General features: G+C 40.7%; 1 long non-coding RNA gene across 1 annotated transcript in view; it reads right to left on the bottom strand.

Moving 5' to 3' along the window:
- LOC114035494 overlaps positions 1 to 19,057 on the bottom strand; it is a 57,453-nt gene extending 38,396 nt beyond the window's left edge. Inside the window, exons 1-2 of the long non-coding RNA XR_003568227.1 lie at positions 18,925 to 19,057; positions 9,392 to 9,610 (exon numbers count right to left, since the gene is read on the bottom strand). This is a non-coding gene — a long non-coding RNA (uncharacterized LOC114035494). The remainder of the gene's footprint in view (positions 1 to 9,391; positions 9,611 to 18,924) is intronic.
- Between the last annotated feature and the right edge of the window lie 5,243 nt (positions 19,058 to 24,300).

Below are 24,300 nucleotides of genomic sequence, written 5' to 3'. Positions count from 1 at the left end.
TCTTTGCTTGGCCAAACCACAGGCTGTGGTCGGTCCAAGCTTCTCCTCTTCCTTCTCCACCTACATCCTCAACCATACACTTCAGACACTGTTTGAAGGGCTTATTTATAAGGAAGAGGGGAAAAAGTAAACTTCAGAAATTACAGAAGGGGGGTTCTAATCAAAAGTATGTAAAATACATTTAGCCAAAGTTAACTGAATGATTCCTAGATGTATTCAATCTATTAACTATACATTGTACCACATAGGGTAGTCCAAACAACACTTTCCCAATATGAATTAACTTGCTACGTACCCTATAGGTCAGGCTTCTCCATCCATCCCTTCTCCCTACCCTGTCACCAAGGACTCTTAAGTTCAAACCAACTAAGTCCTCTCCTAGAAGCTTAACACAAAAGGTACATTCTTATTTTCTTTGGCCCATTGGGGCCCCTTCTCCTGGCCCTGCCATTAATTTAGGAAAGTCTCTAAGATAAAACTTTGCTACAATTTGTGTCTATAGTGTTTCTAAAAGTGAATGAATGAATGAATGAAAAAGCATTTACCTCCCTTGTTCTTAGAAGAAAAATTATTACTAGCATTTAGATACATATAGTGCTGTAAGGTTTGCAAAGCACTTTACTTTGCAAAGTTATCTCATTTGATCTTCACAACAACCCAAAGAGGTAGGTCCTATTATTGTCCCCATTTTATAGATGAGGAAACTGAAACTGAGAGAGATGAAGTGACTTCCCAGGGTCATGCAGCTAGTAAAGCACCGGAGTCTAGATTTGAACCCAGATTTGACTCAGAGTCCAGCCCCAGAATTATACTAAGTGCTGGGGTTACAAATATAAAAAGCAAAGACACTTCCTTCCTTCAAGGAACCTACATTCTTATGGGAGAAACTTCACACAAAAGGAAAGAGTGGTCAGGGACATTTCTTTCAAGGAACCTACATTCTTATGGGAGAAACTTCACACAAAAGGAAAGAGAGGTCAGTCACTGTAAGGGATGTTTTCACTTAGTCATTTTTTTTTTGTCACACAGGATGGAGGGAGGTAGGATTTTCCTTCATTCAAATGCCTATGATGTACAGGAAAGATATCAATAAAACTTAAATTTGTTTAAAATAAAAAGTAGGTACCTTTTCTAGACTAATAGTTTGTCCCATGGGAGAGAAGGCAGAGGGATATTGTAAAGATCTCCCTCGTGGGATCACAGAATTAGAACTGGAAAGGACCTTTAGAGGGTATCAAGTCCAGCACTCACTCCTCTTTAACAGATGAAGAAACTAAAGCACAGAGATGCTGACTGACTTACCCACAGTGAAACAGCTAGTACATGTCTGAGGTAGATTCTGAACCCAGGACTTCCTGACTTTAAGTCCACTACTGTATCCACATATTCTATGAGCAGAGGATAATAATAGTTGGGTCAAGTCCAACAGCAATTTCAAATTCAAGGCAAAGAGTCAGGAGCTAGGGGGTCTGTAGAAATGAAAAGAACAATATGATAGTAAACAAAAAGAGACTGAACTCAAGGAGGCTTGATCCCTGAAGCACCTTCCTTCCCCCATTCATGATATTTCCTGGGGTATCCGTGTAATTGGAGGCAAAGTCAGCCATGCTAGTCTCGAAGGTATATGTAAGTAGGACCAAGTGATAGGAAACAACAGTTGGCTGACTAAAGGAGTGGCAGATGTGGCAAATGGGTAACATGAGTGACAGGGTACTCATCCTAGAGAAGCACTCAATGTACAATATAGTTATAGTATTGAAACAGCTTTTATTTCGGTCCATAGAAAATGCTTAAAACTCTAAAGACTCACAAGAGACTAAGCAGATACAGAAAAATCAAATACTCAAAGAGCCCACCCCCCGCTCCTACTAGAAGAGGACTGAACTTGGGCTTACAATCAGGGCAACTTTCTGTCCTATAGGTGAGTGTCTTCTTCCTACAGAAAAATACACAATCTTCCCTAGACTCAAACCATATGGTTGAGATTCCCCACCCCCAAATCAAAATTTTAAATACCTCATGTACCTTACCATCATGTTTTTTTTCCCCCTTATGCTGATGTTTATATGACCTGCAACGTCTGAGTAACACTGGCTCAGCTCTTCAAGTAGGATGCTGTAGGAACAATGTGGACTGTTTTCTTCATTTTCCAAGAAGCAGGATGAATCAGGAAATCTCTCTAGAAGGTCTCATGCCCTATTTCTCAAACTCAGGAATTCAAATTTGGCAGTACCCACCAGGCAATTCTCAAAGCTGGTGCTACCTAGGAAATCCATTCTCTCTACTAGAAGCCTAGATTTCAGCACTGTGCTGCCTAGGGAATTCATAATCCCCTTCCTCTATGCCCGTGATAGAAGATCAGGAAATGACCTTGAACTCCCCCCAGGCTGCCTGGGAATATATGTTTCCTACTGCTATGAGCTTCTGTTAGTCAACCATTACCTGGTCACCTCATGGTGATGGGAGCAGAAAGGGTGGTAAACTCTTTCCCCCTCTGCCTCCGCCTTGCCGTACATTGGGAAAAGGCGGAGAAAATCTTTAAAAGCTTAAAGCCACAGAGAGTGAGATCAGCTTGCTCTTATAATCTATGAGCAGAGGAAGCTGAACTTGTCAATTGGCTTCAAACAGTGGCTTGCACCTTACAAACTCAGTAGTTGGATTGAGGAAAACCATCATTTTGATCAGGAACTAATCATGGCTTGCACTCAGTAGCTTCATCAAGTTGATTGGGGAACCTCTCAGTTTAATCAAGAGTTCTCCAGATCAGCCACCTTTCATAATTATAACCAAACCATATGATAAAGTCACAATACCTTGATATTATGTAATTCTATGGATTGTCCATTAAAAATAATATTCCTATTGTATTAATTGTCCTGTGCAGCATTTTATCTAACACTATTCAGCAAGATTCACCTGTATAGCATGTCCTTTTCATCTAAGGTTCATTCACCTGTTCCTGAGTCAGGAAGATTCATCTTCCTGAGTTCAAATTCAGCCTCAGACACTTACTATCTATGTGACCCTGGTAAATCACTTAACCCTGTTTGCCTCAGTTTCCTCATCTGTAAAATGAGCTGGAGAAGGAATGGCAAACCACTCCAATGTCTTTGCCAAGAAAACCCCAAATGGGGTCACGAAGAGTCAGACATGACTGAAAATGGCTAAATAGCAACAACAGAATACCTGTACCATGTGGTACAGTTGCCCTTCTTTCAGAAAGATGCTCAAATAGTGTATCTTTCTTTCTGTTCTAACTATCTCGTCTCCCCATCTGTGTGCTAGGCTAGCTCCAACCAATTTCCTTCTGCCTCAAATGATCCTACTGGAGATTTAAACATTTGTGTCATGTCCTCAGCCAATCAAGAACAACCATTTCACCTGATTACAGTGTGATTTTTATGCACTCAGCAAGAGGGAAGGGGACAAAAGGAATAATCCTAATTTTCATGCTCCAGGATAAAATATAGGCAAGTGTTCTTATTACCAGAAAAAATAATCACCTCCAAAACATTTCATAAATTCATAAAAATTCCAGATCCATTAAAGAGTGTTCCAAGGAGAAACAGTGGAATAGACTAGCAAACAGCAGGATACTAGGAACCTGAAGCATAATAATAGTTGGGTCAAGTCCAACAGCAATTTCAAATTCAAGGCAATAAGTCAGGAGCTAGGGGGTCTGTGGGAATGAAAAGAGCAATATGATAGTAAACAAAAAGAGACTGAACTCAAGGAGGCTTGGTCCCTGAAGCACCTTCCTTCCCCCACTCATGATATTTCCTGGGGGTATCCGTGTAATTGGAGGCAAAGTCAGCCATGCTGGTCTAGAAGGCATGTGTAAGTAGGAACAGGTGATAGGAAACAACAGTTGGCTGACTAAAGGAGTTCAGGGACAGGAGGCATGTTAGAACTGGAAGGGACCTTACCAACCCTCGCCTGTGATAGAGACAAAAGTTAAGGCCCAGAAAGGAGTATTGACTTTCCCAAAGGAGCACTGGGGGATTGATCCCATTTGGGGTTTTCTTGTCAAAGATACTGGAGTGGTTTGTCATTTCCTTCTTCAGCTCATTTTATCGATGAGAAAACTGAGGCTTACAGGGTGAAGTGACTTGCCCAGGGCCACATAACTAGGAAGTGTCTGAAGCTGAACTTGAACTCAGGAAAATGAGTCTTCCTGACTCAGGTACAGATGAATGAACCTCAAAAAAGGGGTATCGACATAGCAAGATAGTGGTAAAGTCAAGACTAGAATCTAATAAATCAGCAGCAATTCAATTCAGCTTTACTAACATTTATTCTTGAACTTTTGACATGGGAGGCATTCCTAGATCACCCTAAGGAAATAGAAGTTGAGGTTCTAGTTGCAGTTTAGCAACTAGAAATGGAGAGTCCTTTTGAGCTTTGGGGATACTTTAAAAAGAGGTCTATTGTTTAAAGTAGAGGAATGATACATACCTATTTCTGTGATGTCCCCTAGATGAGCAAGAAGTTGATGACATATGACTGAGGCAGGGATCACTTGTGGAAATGAGACAGTTGAGAATCAGGCTAGAGGAAGAGTGGCTTCCTGATTGGCTGAAGGGTATAATGTTGATTCTAAATCTACCAATAGCCTTCTAGTGAGACAGAAGATGGGCATAGCCAGGGTCAGCAGGTTCTGACGAGGGACTGATGCCATTATAAGTTGACTGTGCAAGAGGGAGAACAGGTTTGGAAACACTCTGGTTCCCAGTGAAGTTATTCCATGACCCTAGAGAGACAGACCCAAATCCAAGGTGAGGCTCCTTAGGAGATGCAGTGTTGGATAATGGAAAGCACAGCCAGCTGTGGAGTCATCAGGGCCTGGGATCAAACCCCAGATCTGCTATTTACTATTACCCGTCTAACACTGGGCAACTAACAACCTGTCTGGGCCTGAGTTTCTTCAGCTATAAAAGGACAAAGTTGGATCAGATGATTTCTCAGGTCCCTTCCAGCCTTGATTCCTATGAATCCTGCTTAGAGTTAGAAAGATTAGAGCTGTCCAGCCAGACAACACAGGGCAGGTATTTTTGGAAACATGCTGAGTATGCTTGTATCCTGATTAGCTGTGCATGTTGTAATTTTACTCCTCCCTTGTAAATGAATCCTTTTAAAACTCATATTGGCCTTGAATGTGTCAGAGGTATTGAGAGAATAATTATACCTCACTTTTATGGGTCATTTTAAGGTTTTCCAGAGCACTTTATGTATATTATCTTGCCTGACATTCACAATAACCCAATGATGTAAGTGCTATTATTACTCCCATTTCAGAGGGGAAGAAACTTGGGCTTAGAGAGGTAAGGGTGACTTTCTCTGAGTCACATAGCTACTCTGAGGTGAGATTCAAATCCAAGTCAATCCAGCTCTCTATCCACTCTCTATCTAGCTGACCCTGTCATTTCAAGACAGGGTAGATGCTGAAACTAGAGACATTTAGGTGGTGGCTACAGGTTTAACATACAGGAGATTCACAGACACTTAGCTCTGAGGTTAGGCCAATGGATTCGGGTGATAAGAAAAACATTAAGGGAAGGGCATCCCTGCTTAAGAGTTGAAGGGGAAATGTCCAAAGAGAGCTGAACAAACTTAAACTGGAAAGCCAGGTTGGGCAGGTACCAGGGAATCTGCAGGGTGCTAAAAGCAACTTTAGCATTGGTACGAAATACGTTTTCATAGAAACTGGTTCATTGGGTAACTTTGACCAATGCATCTGACTTCTTTGCTTCAAAGTGTCTACATCACTGGTGCTAAAATGATTGCTAGCTTTCTTAATGACTATTTGGAAAGTACCAAGATTCTTAGATAAGAGGCCCATAAAAGATAAAAGAGTAAAGCCTTATGATTCCTTGTTCTTCAAAACATACCCAGTGCTTATGAAGGGAATAGACTAATGCTTACTTCTTTAATTAAAATTCTGACATGGTCAAATTCAAATGATACCTATCCCACTTCTCTTGTAACTTGTGTTAGTGATAAGTGGCAAAAACTGGCAGAGAGAATAGGTCAAGTTTAGATGTCCTTTAGGGGACAGCTGTATAACACAAAATGAGAAGATCTGTCAGTATTCCACCTAACTGGGTAGACAGAAGACAGTGTTCTCATCTAGAAAGTGAGACGATTAAGAGAAGGCACTGGCCAGTAGAAAGAGCCATGGGCTTTGAGTCAGAAGACCTAGGTTCTTTTTTCTCCCATAACTATCTGGGTGACCCAGGGAGTCATTACTTCTCTTAGTTTCTTTATCTCTAAAATATTCTTTGAGGAGCCAAGATTTCACCAGATACTATGCCTGAGTTGGTACCTCCTCCATCAACACAAATCTCAACTTCTCAGTGATTTAAGTATTTAGTCTTTGAGAGATGATGTGGCTGAAAAATTCATCACCCTGAAACTGATCCAGTAATTAGCCTCTCTGAACTTATCTGGGCTGGAATTCAAATGGCAGGCATACAACTTATTTTTAGGGCCTGTTCAAAAAGCCCTACCAGAGACTGAATAGCTTTTGAGATCCCAAGGTCACTTCTTAATGAGGCATCAGATTTGAATGTTAGTGGAGGCAGGTGTAAAAAAAAATTGTGGTGGTGGGATTATGCTGTTTTCTTTACTCTCCTTTTAAGGGTGTTATTTCTGAAAAAATAATATATGTAAGATAGCTCATAATCATAAAATATAATCTATAAGTTGTTAATTTCATCATAATCATCAAGAATTCATCATTATTGGAGGCTGCAAGGTATTGTGATAGAATGTTGGAGCTAGGAGTGACGAAGACACGTAATATCTGTGTGACCCTGGGCAAGTCACTAACCCTCTCTTGCCCTCAGAGTGGATCATATGAGATACTATATGTAAAATACTTTGCAAACCTTAAACAGATATAGACATTTTAGCAATCATCATCATCACCATCATCTCTAAGGTCACTTCCAGGTCTCAAATTCTATGAGTCCATACTAAGTGGATTTTAGAGCACAAAACTTTGACTGTCTACATTATTCTAGTCAATCAGCTAATTTCCAGATGTTCTCTTCTCTTTGACCCGCTCAGATACCCGGACCCCTTGTAAAACAACAGCAGAAGCTACTGCAGGGAAGTAGTTGGTAATATGGTGGACAGGTTCCATAGGGAGGGAGCAATTACTTTTATCTTTTAATGAGACAATCTCCTGGTCACAAATTATAGCCCCTGTTTATGACATAAGCTCAATTTGGGTAAATGACTAGCATTTGCAAAGAGATGCTGCTCACTCATCTGATTTCACCACCATCTCAAGGGAAACACTTAGAACCCTACCAACAGCATTGTCTAACTGCTATAATTATTAACAGAGGATGGTAGGGTTGAGAGTCAAGTATATGAAATAGGTGGAGTGAGGAAGGAGAGCTATAGTTATAGAGCTTAACACATTGAGAACAAGACATAAAACTCTATTTAACAGTTAAACATCAGTATGTAATGTCTCCCTTCATTTCACGTCCAGATGACTTCCACAGCTTCCTAATTGCTCTCTCTGCCTGCAGCCTCTCCTATTCAATCCATCCTGCACGCACCAGTGTTCTATAATTCAGAGTATTCATAGCTTATTTGTGCATAATTATTTGCATGGTGCCTTCCCTATTATTAGATTGTGAGCAGGGCAGGGACTGTCTTTTACCTTTCTTTGTCCCCCCAATCCTTAGCACAGCGCTTGGCACATAGTAAGTACTTAATGAATGTTTATTGACTGAAACTTTCAAATGTCTCCCTTACTCATAATTTCTCTCTTTGCTACAATAGTTCCCTCCTGCCTTCTATATCAAATCCCAACTTCTCATGCTGGCTTTCAGGGACCTCCATAATCTGCCACCTCTCCTTACCTGGTCAATCTCATCTCCCATTAGTTTTCAAAATTTGCCTTCGCAGAAGCAGCCTCATTCCAGGAGTCTCCACCTCCTAACAGTGGAATGGTGTTCCATCTGCCACTTCTCAATCAAAGGTGGACTTCATGCTGTTAGCTTGTTTGCAGTACTTTCTGGGCACAAAAATTCCTACTTATGCCTCTGTTGACCTCCCTGGCTTCCTTTAAGTGCTGTTAAAATCCCACCTTCTACAGAAAGCCATCCCCAATCCCTCTTAATTACAGTGCCTTCCTTCTGTTAATTATCTCTTATTTGTCCTATAAATAGCTTGCTTTGTATATATTTACTTGCGTGTTGTCTCCCCCACTAGACTGTAAGTTTCTCAAGGCCAGGGACTATCTTTTTCCTCTTTTTGTATCAGCAGAGCTTAGCACAGTGCCTGGCACATAGTAGGGGCTTAATAAATGTTTATTTTTTTGATGGATTGATTGCTGAGACTTACACTTCTTTGCAATCTGCCACAGTGACTCCCCAGTAGAGGGCCTGGCCAATAGAAGTTGCTCAATACATACTTATTGGTTGGTTGAACTCAAGATGTAAAAGCTAAGTATGGGAGGCAATGTAAGGGACTTGAAAGAGTTCTGGGCTTGAACTCAATTCTCTCCCCAAGTTGTATGACTTTGGGCAAATTATTTGGCTTCTCCAAGTCTCTGTTTACTCATTTATAAAATAGGAATAATATGACTTGAACTACTGATCTCCTAGGGCTGTTGTGAAAATCAAAAGAGAAAATGTATGTAAATCATAAAGCCATATATGACTGTGAGTTACTGCTATTATGATGATGTAAAGTAATAAATGATGGCACTAATAATAATAAAATTTTTCTAGCACTTTTCTTAATAATGGCAACTTAAGCCACCTGCCTCTTATGAGGGGGATTCAAGGTGTGCAAAGCATGTTACATACATTATCCTTTGATTGTCATGATTGTAACTATTTTTGGACATTTACTCAAGCAATGGTATATAAAATGGATTGGGAGGGGAGATAGCAGAGGTAGGCAAATCAATTTGTTGAATTGCTCAGTTCCCTGCTTCTTTGTCTTACCTAGACCCAGCTTCTCTTTCATCCAGATTGTTTAATGTGATATTGTCTTGAATCAGTGTATTATTGGGGGGGCGGCAAGGAAGGTGATGAGAACAGGCAAAGGAGGCTTAAAATATCAAGTTGGTGGGGAGAGGCATTAATTCTCATAAGTGGCAAGGTTCTGGCCATCTGTTTCTTGCCCTCAGTGATCAGAAAACCCATGTGAAATAGGATGACATTTTGGGCTTCTTCCTGCAATTCCTGGAGAATTTTATTCCAGTGGTCGAATACATTTCTGTTGAATTTCCTAAAAAGCCACGTGGCCATGCTGGGGGAAGGATGTTGTGTCAATTTGCTGATGGGATGATTGAAACTATAGGCAGCAAGTGGTCAGCAAGGGCTGTTGGTGTTCATTTGGAGCAACAAGCTTAAGCTTGCCTTACCTTGAAATGGAGTTTTCATGTTTGAAAAGATGTCGAGGTAGATAGATTCACTCCTTTATGAGATGTCAGCTGACTATTCTTGCATGGAGTTATTTTATTTTAGAATACTTCATAATGGCAGGGTTCACTACCATAATAAGTTTCTGTTTCCATTATAAATCCAATTTTGGTGGGTGATGATGTCTGCCTTTCCATCTTCTGTGTAGATGAATTTTTTTCCTTCAAAAAAAATAAAAAGATAGGCAGGTTTTTGTTTTTGTTTTTGTTTTTGTTTTTTAAAGAACACAACATCGAAAAGAATAGGCTGTTTGGATTGGTTTCAAATAATCTACAGAAATCTGAGGAATAGTAAATTAGGCAAGTACTTCTTTCCTTTCTCATGTTGGTTTAATTCCCCATCAGTGGCTTTCAGCAGCTCAGGTGATAACAGTTAATGTTTCTACACCCTTCTTTAAACCCCACCCCTGAGACTGCTCTTCCTGGTCTTAGAGACATAGTTCCTGGACTACTATGACATTTGATCACATTTTCTATGCTATTCAAATTGGCTTGCCAGCTTTTCCTTTTATGCAATGAGGTACTGGTAAATGACTTTCTGAGGAAAAAAAAAAACCTGCTTGACACATTTTTAAGATTAATCTATATTATTAACATTTTCTTCACCCCTTTCTTAAGTCTAAACAATCAACAAAACGACAAATGGAGCTCTGATGTATAGCATTTGCTGATTTCCAAAGTATAAATGTTCACACTGAAAATTTAACAATCAGCTCTGGTTCCAGAGTTGCCTGACATATCCCACCTCCTACCTTCCACCTCATAACTTTGCATGAGTGTTCCCAGAGGTCTGGGATGCATTCTCACCTTACCTCTAGCATGTGTAGCATTCCTGGCTTCCTTCCAACTACAGCCTAGATGCTACTTCCTACTGTAAAAAAGAAACTGGGAAGCCTTTCAGGGCAAAGAAACCGATTTTTATTAAGAGAAACAAAGGTAAGGTCTACAGTCTGCCCAGTTACGGTCTGAGACCCGGAGATACAAAATTCACAGTTATTTATAGGTCTCTTGATTCATGTATGGTACAAGCAAGCTAGTTATGGTGAAAATGGTCCATTTCCTTTGACTCAAGCAGGCTCTTGGCTCAAGGGCCTTTTTACATCATAAGCTTAGGGCAGCTCATTACATCTTAATATAAAGATGATTAATATGGTCACACACTTTATAGTGATTATAGTTACATTCCTTAGGTCAACTAACACAGGAATTTCCCTGGGACTACATCATAGTTTTGGTTACACAGGTTTTCCCGGGTCTATATTCTTACTATAAATCACATAGTTATTTCTTATTCTGTCAAGATAATTATAGCTGATAAATAGCTATAAAACAAAGCACTCAAGGTATTGATTATTTGTCTTTCCCATTTCAATTCCCAAGGCTTTCTCTCATTCCCTCCAGGCCTTAATGCATTTCCCTCTTGAAACTGCTTTGCATGTACTTATCTGTGGATGTGTTGATTCTTCCAGTAGAAGATAAATTCCTTTTGTTGTTGTTGTTGTTATTGTTAGTTAACATTTAAGTGCTTCCTGTGTGCCAGGCACTGTGCTAAATGCTGTAGAAAAGCACAAATAATCCCTGTCCTCAAGAAGCTCACATTCTAATGGAGGAAATAACATGTCAATGACTAGGTACATACAAGGTATATAGAGAGTAGATGGAGGGTAATCTGAAAGGGGAAGACTCTAGAAGCTAAGAAGGGCTGAGAAACGCCTATAAATGAGTCATGAATGAAGCCAGAGGCAGAGGTGAGGAGGGAGAATATTGGGGGACAGCCAGTAAAAGGTACAGAAACAAAGGAGGGTGTGCTGGGTTCAAGGAATGGCAAGTACGCCAGTAGAGATGGATTACAGAGTTCATGGGGCAGAATAAAGTATAAGAACATTGGAAAAGTAGGATGAAGTCCTTTAAATATCAAACAGAGGACTTTCTATTTGAAACTGTAGGTAATAGGAAGCCATTGGAGTTTATAGAGTGAGAGAGTAAGGTGGTCAGATCTTTCCCAGAGCCAGCATAGTACCTTGCACAGAAGTATTTAATAAATGTTCATTGAATTCAGCTAGGCCTGTCAAAACTTCAGCTCTGTCTTTGCAAAATAATAAAGTAATTCATACTAAGGTGCTCAAAACTGAGTTAATATGGCATGTCACTGCCTGAGTATTCACTACCTGTAAAACTTCCTTTCATTAGGTGGTAGGGAGTCAATGGCCCCATTGCCAAGGCCAAGACCTAAGGATGGGTCTGTACTCCTCCCATTTTCCTCAGGTATTGTCAGGTAGTTCTGGAATGAGGGAGAAGGCCGGGACAGCAGGAGCCACAGACATAGCCACCATTGAGTATTGAGAATGCCAATGCCTAAATAGTACAAGGAATAGATGCCATCAATATCAAAGGTGGGCTGAAAGGTCAAGAAAGGCAGCCAGGGATAATTAAGAATGAGATGGAAAAATGAAGGTGTCTATAAACCAAGATCATATCCTAGGAATGAAAACCAACTATACAGTGAAATTCCAGAGGGCTGAGGAGAGCGAGATAGACTGTTATATCCCATCAGAAGCAGGTCCCATTCATGCTGGTTGTTAGGCTAGCAATGGATGGTATGAAGAGAAGGCACTTCTGATCTGTGAGTCCTGGAGGAGAGGTCCAGAGAAGGAAGAAAAGCCAGGGGTGAGCTGGTAAATATTTAACAAGGACCAGGCATATTTTTAAGTTTAATCTTTGTTATTAACCTTTTCTTAAGTCTAGATAATCAACAGAACAATAAATCAAGCTCTCTTTTGCAGCATTTTATTTCTGAGATGTAAATGCTCACATTGAACATTTAACAATCTGCTGTCTCTGGGCTGTTTGAGCTGGCTCCAGCATACCCCTGAGATAAACCTACACAGAGGGAAAAGCTAGGCTGGCTGGGACCAAAATGTCTTTTAAAAGGGATAGCCTGGGGTAATGGGAACACTGATGGGCTTGGAGTCTGGACACCTGGGTTTGATTCCTAATTCTAATACTTTTCAGCTTAGTGACCTGAGACAACTTAACCATTCTGGGTTTCATTTTCTTCTTCTGGGAAAAATGAGAAAAGTAGGTCCTGCACTAGATACTTTATAGGGATGTGGAGAAATTAATTTATAAGTCTGAAGGTGCTATGTGAGGTAATGTGGCATAGTGGATAGAGAGTCAGCCTTGGAAACAGGAATCTCTGAGTTTATGTTCTGTCTTTGGCACATGCTGGCTTCATAACCCTGGGCAAGTCACTTGACCTCTCAATGCTCTAGGCAACTCTTTAAGACTGTAAGCCACATTGGTGGGGGGAGTTTTCTATAGCAATGAAATCACAGTTCCTGTTCTCATCTGTCTAAGGTACTATAAACATATGAGTTGCCATTATTCTAAGTACCAAAATGCAAGGAACTGAGATGAATGGGAAAACCTATTCAGACTAAGACCAGATCAGGTGCCGGGATATATGTAGTATGAGGGAAGGAAAGGAGAGAAAAGAAAATAAGCATTTATGAAGCACCTTCTATATACCAGACATTGTGCTAAGTTCTTTACAATTATTATTTCATTTGATCCTCACAATAAGCCTGGAAAGTAGGTGCTATTATTATTCCCATTTTATAGTTGAGGAGACTGAGGCAAAGGTTAAGTGACTTGTCCAGGGTCACCCAGTTACTAAGTGTCTGAGGCTAGATTTGAACTCAAGTCTTTTTGATTCTAGGCCCAGTACTCAATCCAATGTGCCACCTAGCTGTCCCTAACACTGCCTGTTCAACCTTTTCTCCCAGAGCTTTTATGTGTCTCTGGTAGCTGCTGACATTACCTTCCCTGATATGGTGACAGCTTCACATGGTCATAGATAGGGTCTGCCATGTTCCCTCCTAAATAAATCCTGACCATCAGGCCATGCAGCTCATAATACATTGGCATCCATTTAAGTGCCTCTTCCATTATTTGTCTGTGCCAGGTATGCCTTTCATACCTCTTTTTAAATTTAATTTTTATTTTATTTTTTCTCAATTACATGTAAACAAAAACATTTTAACATTCTTTTAAAAATTTTTTGAGTTCCAAATTCACTCTCCTTCCCTCCCCTCCCCACTCCTTGAGAAGGCAAGCAATTTGATATAGATTATACATGTGTAGTCATATAAAACATTTCCATATTAGCTATGTTGCAAAAAAACACAGACAAAAAAGAATAAATCAAGTTTTTTTTTTTAAGTATGTTTTGATCTGCATTCACATTCTATCAGTTCTTTCTCTGGAGGTGGGTAGCATTTTTCATTATAAATCCTTCAGAATTTTATTGGATCATTGTATTACTGAGAATAGCTATACAGTGGATCATTGTACAGTATTGCTTTTATTGTGTACAATATTCTCCTCCTTCTGCTCCTTGTCATGCCTCTTAAGTGGACCATTTTACCCTGATTCAGAAATAGATGACAGGCAGCAGTGCCCTAACCTAAAGTAATAAATTTTGAATGGTGGCATTCTTGGCCCCACTCCTAGCAGTGAAGGACCGTTTGGAGCCAGAACACCTTCCCAGGGTCCCTCAGCTCACCTTGTATGTTGCCTGACCTATCAGTAAGACTTGCTCAGAAATTTTGCAAACCCTGAAGTTCTTCCGTCTCCAGTCACAGGCTGGGCGGGGTCACCTCCCTGATCCACAGACAAACCATAGGTAAAGTTTCAGCAGAAGTTAATTTGACCTGGCAGAGGGAATGGGTGTGCACAGATGCCAAGGAGAACAAACAGAAGTACAATTGTAAATGAGCAGCTCAGTAAGAGACTGTAGCTGCCAAATCCCAGAACCATAGAATCTTAGAGATAGAAAAGCACCTTGAATCCTCTAGTCCAACTCCTTCATTTTATAGAGGAAGTAACTGTGGCTTAGCAACATCAAATGACTTACCAAGTCAGTGACAGTGGCCCGCTGGGGTAGGCCCCAAATCCCTAGGTCCTAGTCTGATTTTTTTCCACTGGGAACTGACATCTTACATCAGATCAACTTCCTCCATCCACACACCAACCTTTTCTCCAAAACTCAGCCACACCCTAGCTTGGTTGAAAGAAAGTCTCTGTCAGATATCCCATCTCTGCAACTTGCCAGGGAAAAAGAAGAGGGGTGAATACAAAGGCAGTGTTGAAAAAACCTGTCTTACAATTGGAAGATCCAGGTGCGAGGTCCAGTTTTGATGCCAGCTTTGTGACCCTGGTTAAGTCCTCTCATTCCTGTGGGTCTAATATCCTAATTTGTAGAATGGGGATAATATTTGTCTACCTGCTAATTTACTGGGTAGAGGAAAATGCCTTGAAGAGCAGAGTATGGTGTTTAGCATGATAAGGTTTCTGGACAACAAATCCTGTAAAACAAATTGTGTGTAGCCTGGACCCTCCTTAACTGTAGGTCCCTGAAATTTGTACCCAGATTAAAGACTGGATAAGTATCTATACAGAACAATAGTTCACAAACCTTTGTCCAATGCTTCTTTTGACCAGATGAAATGAAAAGACATTTCCTCAAAGCAAAGGCATTTATTGAAGCAGAATAGCAAGATATAGGGGGCAGCTAGGTGGCTTGGAGTCATCTTCATGAGTTCAAATCTGACCTCAGACACTAGCTGTGTGACCCTGGGCAAGTCACTTAATCCTGTTTGCCTCAGTTTCCTCATCTATAAAATGAGCTGGAGGAAGAATGGCAAACCATTCCAGTATCTCTGCCAAGGAAACTCCGAATGGGGTCACAAAGAGTCAGATACGACTGAAAGGCTGCACAACAACAACAACAAAAGCAAGGCGAATAACAAGGAAAATCTCTCCTCTGCATACAGAGGCACATTCTCCTATATCACTGATGACAGAAGGAACACACTTACCCTGGATAAACCGTGTTCCGAGGGCGTGGGTCCTAGCTGGAACACCTCGCTGGTTCTGAAGTCGCAACTTGCTGCTTCTCCACTGAGCTGCTGATGTCATTTGCTAGTCAGCTTAATCCCGGCCATCTGTGACTTGCTAATGTCATCAGCTAGGCTACTCTTGCTCTGCCATCTAGTGGTTTCCCATTGAGTTGCCCCGTGATCGCCCAGGTTCTTGGCTGAATTGTAGCTTCAATGCAATCTTCTGTCCCCTCTTCAGAGGTGTTGCCACTGCTCTCAGAGCTTTTTTAGCCTTTTTATTAGACATAGCTGAACCTAACCAGTGAGAGTCTCCTCTGGGCAAATTTGTTACTTGAATTCCCTTTGTTTCTTTCTAGCAGCCATTCCTTTTAAGGAATCCTGATATCTGAATGGGAGTCTGTAAATCACTTTCAGCTCCCATCATGCCTGTCTACTAGTCTAGATCCAAGCGCATTATCCTGGAACTTCACTTAGCAAGACTAGAGAGGGCGTGATGGGGCTGGTAATCTCTGTCACGTGTTGTTACAAGCACAATGTTTTGTATATGTTGTTCGATCATTTCAGTAATGGTTGATTCTTTGTGACCCCATTTGGGATTTTCTTGGCAAAGATACTGGAGTGGTTTGGCATTTCCTTCTCCAGCTCACTTTACAGATGAAGAAGTGAAGCATTCAGGGTTGAATGACTTGCCCAGGGTCACACAGGTAGTAAGTATCTGAGGCCAGATTTGAGCTCAGGAAGATGAAACTTCCTGACTTCAGGCCCCACACTTTATCTACTGAGTCACCTAGCTGCCCTTTTGCGTTGAATAAATGCCTTTTCATTCGTTGGTTTATTCATTCATTCATACATTCTTATAGTCACATCCAAATTATTCTTCTCACTAAAAGTGTGGTATTATCCCTACTTTACAAATGAACAAATTGAAGGCAAGAGAGACTTGCCAGAGGTCACACAGCTGGTAAACTGGGATTCAGCCTGAACTTGAAGATGTTGCTTCTCCTCTTCAGCACAAATCATGCTGGAATTTCCCATACTCTTACTGGCAGAAAGAAGGAGGAAAATTCAAATAATCTGACAGCACACTGCAGCTATTAGGCTATAAACTTTTTAAAATTAAGTTTATATTTTTTTCCTATCAATGAAAATCCCTTCCTACCACTTTTCCCTGACCCTATTGAGAAAGAAGGAAAACTCAAACCACAGTTACAAAACAGACTCCTTCATTAGCCATGTCCAAAAAATGAATGTTAGATTGTGTACTTTGTAAAGGCTGTAATGGCACCATATTCATCTCTGTGTCGCTCACACCTAATGAGCCCCCAGTAAGAGTTCATCACAGCTATAACTAGAAGACTAGGCTTTGTCCAGGGCTCCAGAATCCAGGATGGGGGTTCCTTCCTAGGTGAGCACTTCTATCCCCATGGCTACTGACATGCTTGAATTTTATTCCACAGTTGGCTATACAATGGTCTGCTGGGCAGTGCAACTACTATCTCTCAGCCTCTCCCTCCTCACCCAGAATCCCATAGCCCCAATACCTTTCTTGGGGGAATGTTTTCCTCAAGTCAGGTCAAGTCAACAAGCATTTGTTATGCATTAAGCATTGTGCTAAGCCCTGGGGATACAGAGAAAGGCGAAAGCAATTTCTGCCCAAGAGCTGACAACCTAATGAAGGGGACATCATGCAAACAACTACATACAGACCAAAAGTATGCAGAATAAATTGCATACAATCTTGGAAAGAAGGCACTAGCATTAAGGAGGGCCAAGGAAGGCTTCTATTTTTTTCTCACTTAATAGTATTTTACACTTTCTGTTCTAGGATGACTCCACACTTTTAGAGTCCTTGGGCCAATGCTTATGGATTCATTCAACACATTTTAAACCCCATGATTTTCTGTGGCCCCAATATCCTGGTTAACAGTAATCTAGTAAAGCCCTTTAATTTTACAGATAAGGAAGCTGAGGCTCAGAGAAATTAAATGACTTGTCCAAGATCAGAAAATGAGATACTAGCAAAACCAAGATTTAAAGCCAGATCTCTTGACTTCCAGTAAGTCAACAAGCATTTACAAATTATTGCTGTGTGCCAGATACTGTGCTAAGTGCTGTGGATATAAAGAAAGGTAAAAACAGTCCCTGCCCTTGAAGAGTTGACATTCTAATAGAAGAGACAACCCGTCAATAACTAAGTACATAAAAGATATACACATTTACAAAAAAATTTTAAAAAAAAGAACCCAAAAAGAAGTATTTCTAGGACTGGTATTTACCTAAATATTATTATTTTATGGTTAATATACCACAGATTATTAGTTATGGACTAAATAATCGCTTTTAAAAGTTGAATAAAAGTATTGGAATATATAAAAAAACGATATACACAGAGCAGATGGAGAGCACTCTCAGAGGGGAAGGCACTAAGAGCTGAGGAAACAGAAAAGGCTTTCTGCAGAAGGTAGGGTTTGAGCTCAGTCTTGAAGGGAGCCAGGGAAACAAGGATGTGCAGGTGAGGGAGGGGGCAGGCCTAGGGGACAAAGCTCGATCACAGAGTGTGTGGAGGGAAGTAAAATCTAAGAAGACTGGAAAGGTAGGAAGGAGACATGTTCTAAAAGGCTTTAAGTGGCAAGGAGAGGGCTTTATAGTTGATTCTAGAGGTGATAGGGAACCACTAGAGATTAATGAGTGGGGAAGGGAGGGGATGATATAGTCAGACCAATGCCTGAGAAAAATATCTTTGGCAGCTGAGTGGAAGAGAGACTAGAAAGGGGAGAGACTTGAAAGAGGGACTAATAATGCCATTGAGTGAAGGATGGTAGCTGTGTGAAGAAAGAACTTGATCGGTTCAGGAACATTTCTCCCACTATTCACAATCCCAAGGGGGCCCTATCTAGAAACAGACACATCCAAATAACATTACAGAAAAGAGTAATCATCTCTTACTACCCCCATCTCTTTATTAAAATGACCAGTATGAGAAATGTAAACAAATGTGAAAGAAATTTAAACTAAAGATCCCAAGCAAACATTTTTTCTTAAAAAAAACTTTTATTCATGCCATTTGTTTTTACATAGTCTTTTCAAGGTATACCTCTTCCTTGCCCCAAATGAGCCCTCCATTATAAAACAACAATAACAAAACAAAAACGAAAAACTCTTTAAGATATAGTGACTTTATCTGACAATATATGTATCATTTTGCACCTGTAGACCCCCACCTCTCTATTGAAAGGAGGGAAATTCCAAGCAACCATTTTTGAAGATTATTTAACTCCTTTGAGTTCTGATGAACTCATCAAAAGTATAATATATTTGCCTAGTACTATATGAGAAGACAGAGGAGGAAGAGAAAGGGAAGAAAACTGGCTTCCCCTATTTTCCTTAGATTTTTGCAATGCCAGTAAGTATGTTCTTAATATTATTATTATTATTATATTTATCAAATCCACATAGTGTTTTACAGTTTACAAAGCACTTTCCCTGAAAACAACTCTGTGACTTAAGTAGTAGTGCAAATATTATCTCTGTTTTGAGGATAAGGAAACTGAGTCTGAGAGAAGTTAAGTGACTTACCTGTGGTCAAATGGCTATCAAGATCTAAGGCTAGTAAGATTCAGGTCTTTTGACCACAAATCCAGCACTTATTCCAATGTCCTACGATGCCTCTTAAAATGCTGCCCTAGAATTACTGAGAAATGATAAGTAGCGCCAGTGTTTCATATGAAAGAAAAGAAGGGGAATGAGGCTTCTTTAAGAGGGCAGCAAAAGCTCTGTAAGTGTGGACAGAATGTTCTTTTGGGAGGCCACCTCCTATTCATCAAATCATCAGATGACACAAACTGGGATGGATAGCCAAGTCATAATCCAAAAAGATTTCAACAAGCCCTAGAAAGATGGACTGAAACTAATAAGAAAGAATTTAATAAAGATAAATTTATGTAAAGTCTTATGTTGGCCTTCAAGAAATCATCTGCAACAAATACAAGGGGGAGAGGAAGGGAACAAACATTTATTTTCAGTCAAATCCAACTCTTCATGACTCCATTTGGGGTTTTTCTTGGCAAAGATAATGGAATAGTTTGCTATTTCCTTCTCCAGCTCATTTTACAGATGGAGTAATTGAAGCAAACAGGATTAAGTGACTTGCCCAGGGTCACACAGCTAGTAAGTATCTGAGACCAGATTTTAACTCAGGAAGCTGAGTCTTTCTGACTCCAGGCCTGACATTCTATCCACTGCACTACCTAGCTACCCACATTTTATCTTTACAACAACTGTGTGTGGTAGGTGCTATTATTATCCCCATTTTACATTTGAAGAAACTGAAGCAGATAGAGGTTAAATGATTTGCCCAGGGTCACACAGCTTAAACTCAGGTCTCCCTCACTCCATTAGGTTGTAAGCTCCTTGAGGGCAGGGACTGTCTTTCTTCTTTATTATCATATCACCCTTGTTCAGCACAGTACCACATAGTAGGTGCTTAATAAATGTTTATTGGATTGGATTATTGGACTTTAGGCCTGATTTTTATCCACTGTGCTGTCTAACTAAACAATAATTCATGTGAAAGAGATGTGACAATTCTAATGGACATTAGTCTCAATGTAAGTCAACAATGCAATGCGTCAGTCAAAGAAAGGTAGGTTGTATTAGGTTGCATTAATAGAGGCCTAGTGTCCAGCACAAGGGAGTTCCATGTTGTGCTGGGCTCTGGACTGGCTAGGCTTCATTTGGCATCCCACACTGTAGGAAAAATATTGACAACCTAGAGGAAGGGGGTCAATATGCTGAGAGGACTCAAAAGCATGCCATGTCAGGATTGGCTAGAAGAACAGGAAAAGCACTGACTCTGGAATTAGAAGACTCAGGTTCGACTTCTGCCTGTGACATTTGAATGAAAAAGCATGATTTTAAGAGACAGTTCTTGCTTTAAAAAAGTTTACATTCTTTTTTTTTTAAACTGGACAATTTTTTTAAATTGTCGGTGGAGGAGGGTAGCTGGAGAATTCTGTTGGCAACATCCAGAGCATCATAGTCTGCATCAAGTCGGACATAGGCCTTGTTCTCTCCATCAGGCCATATTGATGTGTTGACCTCGGTCACACTCAAGTCATATAGCTTCTTTGCCACCTGCTTCATGTGATACTTGTTGGCCTTGATGACCACAATGAAGATGAGGGTGTTGTTGTCCACAGTCTTCTTCATAGCAGACTCAGTAGTCAAGGGAAGCTTAATGGTGGCATAGTGGTCAAGCCTGTTTCTCTGAGGGGCACTTTTCTGAGGGTTTTTGAACTGCCTTCAAAGTCTTAGTGTCTTGCATCACAAGAAGGTGGGAGACATTCAGATCTTCTTTTGGTGGCTATGGACACCCTTGAACACTGCGTTCTTGGCCTTCAAGGCCTTGGACTTGGCTTCTGTCTTAAGGAAGGACAACCACTTTCTTCTTCACATTAGGTGCCATCTTGGGGGAAAGTAAGGAGGTTTACATTCTAATAGGGAAAATACATATAGGGGACCAGTGACCAGGGAGAGCTGTTTTGTCCTGGGGGAGGGAGAGTGTGTGGCAAATAAATGGTTATGAGATGTGTCAGAGAAGGGACTGTTTTTGCCTTTCCATTAGACTGTGAGCTCCTTCATTGGATTGTGAGCTCCTTGAGGGCAAGGACTGTCTTTTGCCTCTTATTATATCCCCAGAACTTAGTTAAAGAGCCTGGCATACAGTAGGCACTTAAAAATGTTTATTGATTGATAGTAAAATGATTTAATTGGATGACTAGATGGACTGTAAAATTGAGGCATTGGTCTTTTGTCTATGGCCAGACTATCCATAGAGCGGACTAGTTTGCACATATTCAATCAGTTACTAGTCAATTAGGCTGGGTAGGCCAGAGATGGAGACAGCTAGGCAGTGCAGTAGATAGAATACTAGCCCTGGAGTCAGGAAAATCTGAATTCAAATCCGGCCTCAGACACTTACTAGCTGTGTGGCCCTGGGCAAGTCATTTAAATCCTGCTTGCCTCAGTGTCCTCATCTGTAAAATGAGCTGGAGAAGGAAATGGCAAACCACTCCAATGTCTTTGCCAAGAAAACCCCAAATAGGGCCACAAAGAGTAGGGCATGACTGAAATGACTGAAGAACAACTCAGTGTACAATATGGATCAGGTATATGGCTGCTGTTTTTTTCTTCTACACCAAAGAAATGCTTACACAAGAGACTTTTAAGTAAGCGTTAATAAAGATTTAAACAAGAAGCAGTAATAATATAACTACTATTACACTCTCCTGGGAGGTTGTTACATAGATCATCAAACATGAGCCATTTTGTGCAGCTGCTGAATTGGTGTTTCTCCTTCACTTCTGCCATCACAGGGTAGGGACAGAAGGACCACCCAGGGTGGAGTGCATCATCCCAAAGTGGCGAGCTCTTTGTATTTAGCCTAAGTTCCTTAGAATGGTTGGAGTACGTGCTCATTACTTGGTGAGGTGTGCTCTGTTCAGAGTAGACCAGGGAAGCCTACTCTTTATCCCAATTACAGAAGCTTTGGAGGAAGACAGTATGAATACCATATAGAGAGCTGACATCCAAGACAGGAAAACCCGAGTTCCAATTCCACCTCTGACACATGCTGGTTGTGTATCCTTGAGCGAGTACCTTAATCTCTCAGTGCTCTAGGCAGCTCTCTAAGCTGCAGAAGGTGCCAACCTGTATCTTTAGAGGGAGTTTCCTTGTTTGGGAATTCCCCATATCAAAGGAATCACAAATTAAGTTCCTATCCCCACAGAAGCACTATTGATGAATCAATCAAGAATTATTTGAGCATAAGCTATGTCAGGATTTCCCAGCCTGGAATATTGAACCACTAGAAATTGTGAGAAGCTTGTCAAGGGGATATGAAGAATGTTTGGCAAATAAGTAAATTAAATAAATTATCCTATTGAAATTCATCACTCTATTTTATTTCTTATGTACATATGCATGTTAAACTCAAGAATTTATTTCATTTCACAGTGAATAGGAGGTATTGGAAGGATTACTGAAAGCCAAGAGTATGGTAAGGTTGGGAACCCTTGTGATATGTGCAGGATACTAAGTTAGACCTGGTGGGGAAGAAGAAGAGCTGCAATGAATTTACAATCTAGCTGGGAAGAGAAATTCATGAATATGAAAAAGTACAGGAATTATACAGGAAACAATATATAATTAAAAGCTAAATTATGTAGAACAGACTCTAAGGGCTGTACTAGTTTGAAGAAGTTAGAGATCTGTGAAGACTGGAGTGGTAGGGAAGGTTTCATGGAGGAAACAGACATTTACCTGTGTTTGGAAGGATATGTGGAGCAGAGAATAAATGGAAATTACAAGTATAAGACCATGCCTCAGAAAGCCATTTTCTATCCTTACCCCTTTGGGTCAATGCTCCTGGCTGCTCATCTCTATTGATGGTAACAGGGGTCTAACGTTTGCTTTTAGATTGTACATCATCCAGGTAGCAGTAATGTGGAGGAGGGTAACTGGTAGTATTGTTGGTTAGTTGTGGTTGTCCTTCATTCCCGAAGAGGACCAAAATGGTGCCACAATATTAGAGCCAAGTCGCAGGGTGTCCAACTGTGGCACATCAGACCAATACAAGCTTGGAATGCTCTACCACAGGTAGGGCACAAATAATCCATGTGAACATTTGGGGTGGATTCTCTAAATTTGGGCATCTCGCATTTCTTTTGAGCTATTTCAGTCCTGCTTTCCTCATAGAGCACAGCACTTTCTCTGATGAAGGCACGCCATACTGAGTATTCCTGTGCCAATGTCTCCCATGTCACATAATCAATTCCGAAGTTCTGAAGAGACACCTTAAGGGTCTCCTTGTATTGCTTTTCCTGACCACCATGTGAGCTCTTATGTTTTGTGAGTTCTCTGTAAAATAGTTTTTTAGGCTAAAAGACTAAGGCTAAAAGGCTAAAAATAATAGTATTGCACTACACTGCTTGTGAGTACAGCAAAAGAAGGAATATAGCTGACTTCAACTCCTTGCTGTTGTGATTACTCTCTCATTCTACCACTAGATGGGGGAAAGTCAAAGGTTAGCATAGCCCATAGCCAATAGGGAAGGTAACACTCAATCAAGTAATCTAGCATTATCAAGCATCACATATATGCCAAGCACCATGCTAGGGCTAGAGAGGCAAAGGAATGGTGGGGTGGGGCTTGCCTGAGGGCTGTAGTTATTGAGTGGGATTGGGAACAGAGGAATGTATATTGAATAAATGAACAAATGGACCCGCAGACATCTTGTAAACAGATAATTTAAAGAGTCAATGATGAGGCAGTAAATAAGAAAGGATGCTGATGACAAGTAAACCAGTCTAGGGCTTGAGCATGACTACCAGGAATGAATGGAGGTGAGACAAGACATTGAAACAGATTCCAGGAGACACTGGGTACCTAGAGAGTAGATCAAGAAGAAAGGAGGCTGGTAAAAATGAAGACACCCACTGGTGCATGATGTAGGCTGATTTTTAATGGGAGTTGGAACTTGCTAACCAGCTGCGTCTTGTCTCTTGGAGAAAATGGATTGCAATGACTTCAGAATCAGGCAATCACAACATTTGCTGGGTGACACACTTGGGGGTGATTTCTTTTTGTAGCCCTTCCTGGCTCCTCTTCAATGTCCAAGGTACTCCGCCACGGCTCTACCACAAGGGACACTTCATGCTGCTTACTAACGGAAATTGGATCCTTTTTTCTTTTCTTTTTTGTCTTTGGTGTGGAGAGGAAGTTGCTGGTGAGGCTGATGTGTTTCCTGGGGCTTAGTTCTGTACATTTGGTGAAGACAGGGAGGGGGCTCAGGAGAATGACGCTTTAACTCACATAAGACTGGGAACTTTTGATGTTCATTTAGAACCCAAATTGCCCACTCTATCATGTTGTTCTATGGTATGGTCAGTTACC

The sequence above is a fragment of the Vombatus ursinus genome, unplaced genomic scaffold (assembly GCF_900497805.2).
Source record: "Vombatus ursinus unplaced genomic scaffold, bare-nosed wombat genome assembly UNPS02009205.1, whole genome shotgun sequence".
NCBI lineage: Eukaryota > Metazoa > Chordata > Mammalia > Diprotodontia > Vombatidae > Vombatus > Vombatus ursinus.
The sequence above is the reverse complement of the archived record's forward strand: the minus strand, read 5'-3'. Positions and strand labels throughout refer to the sequence as shown.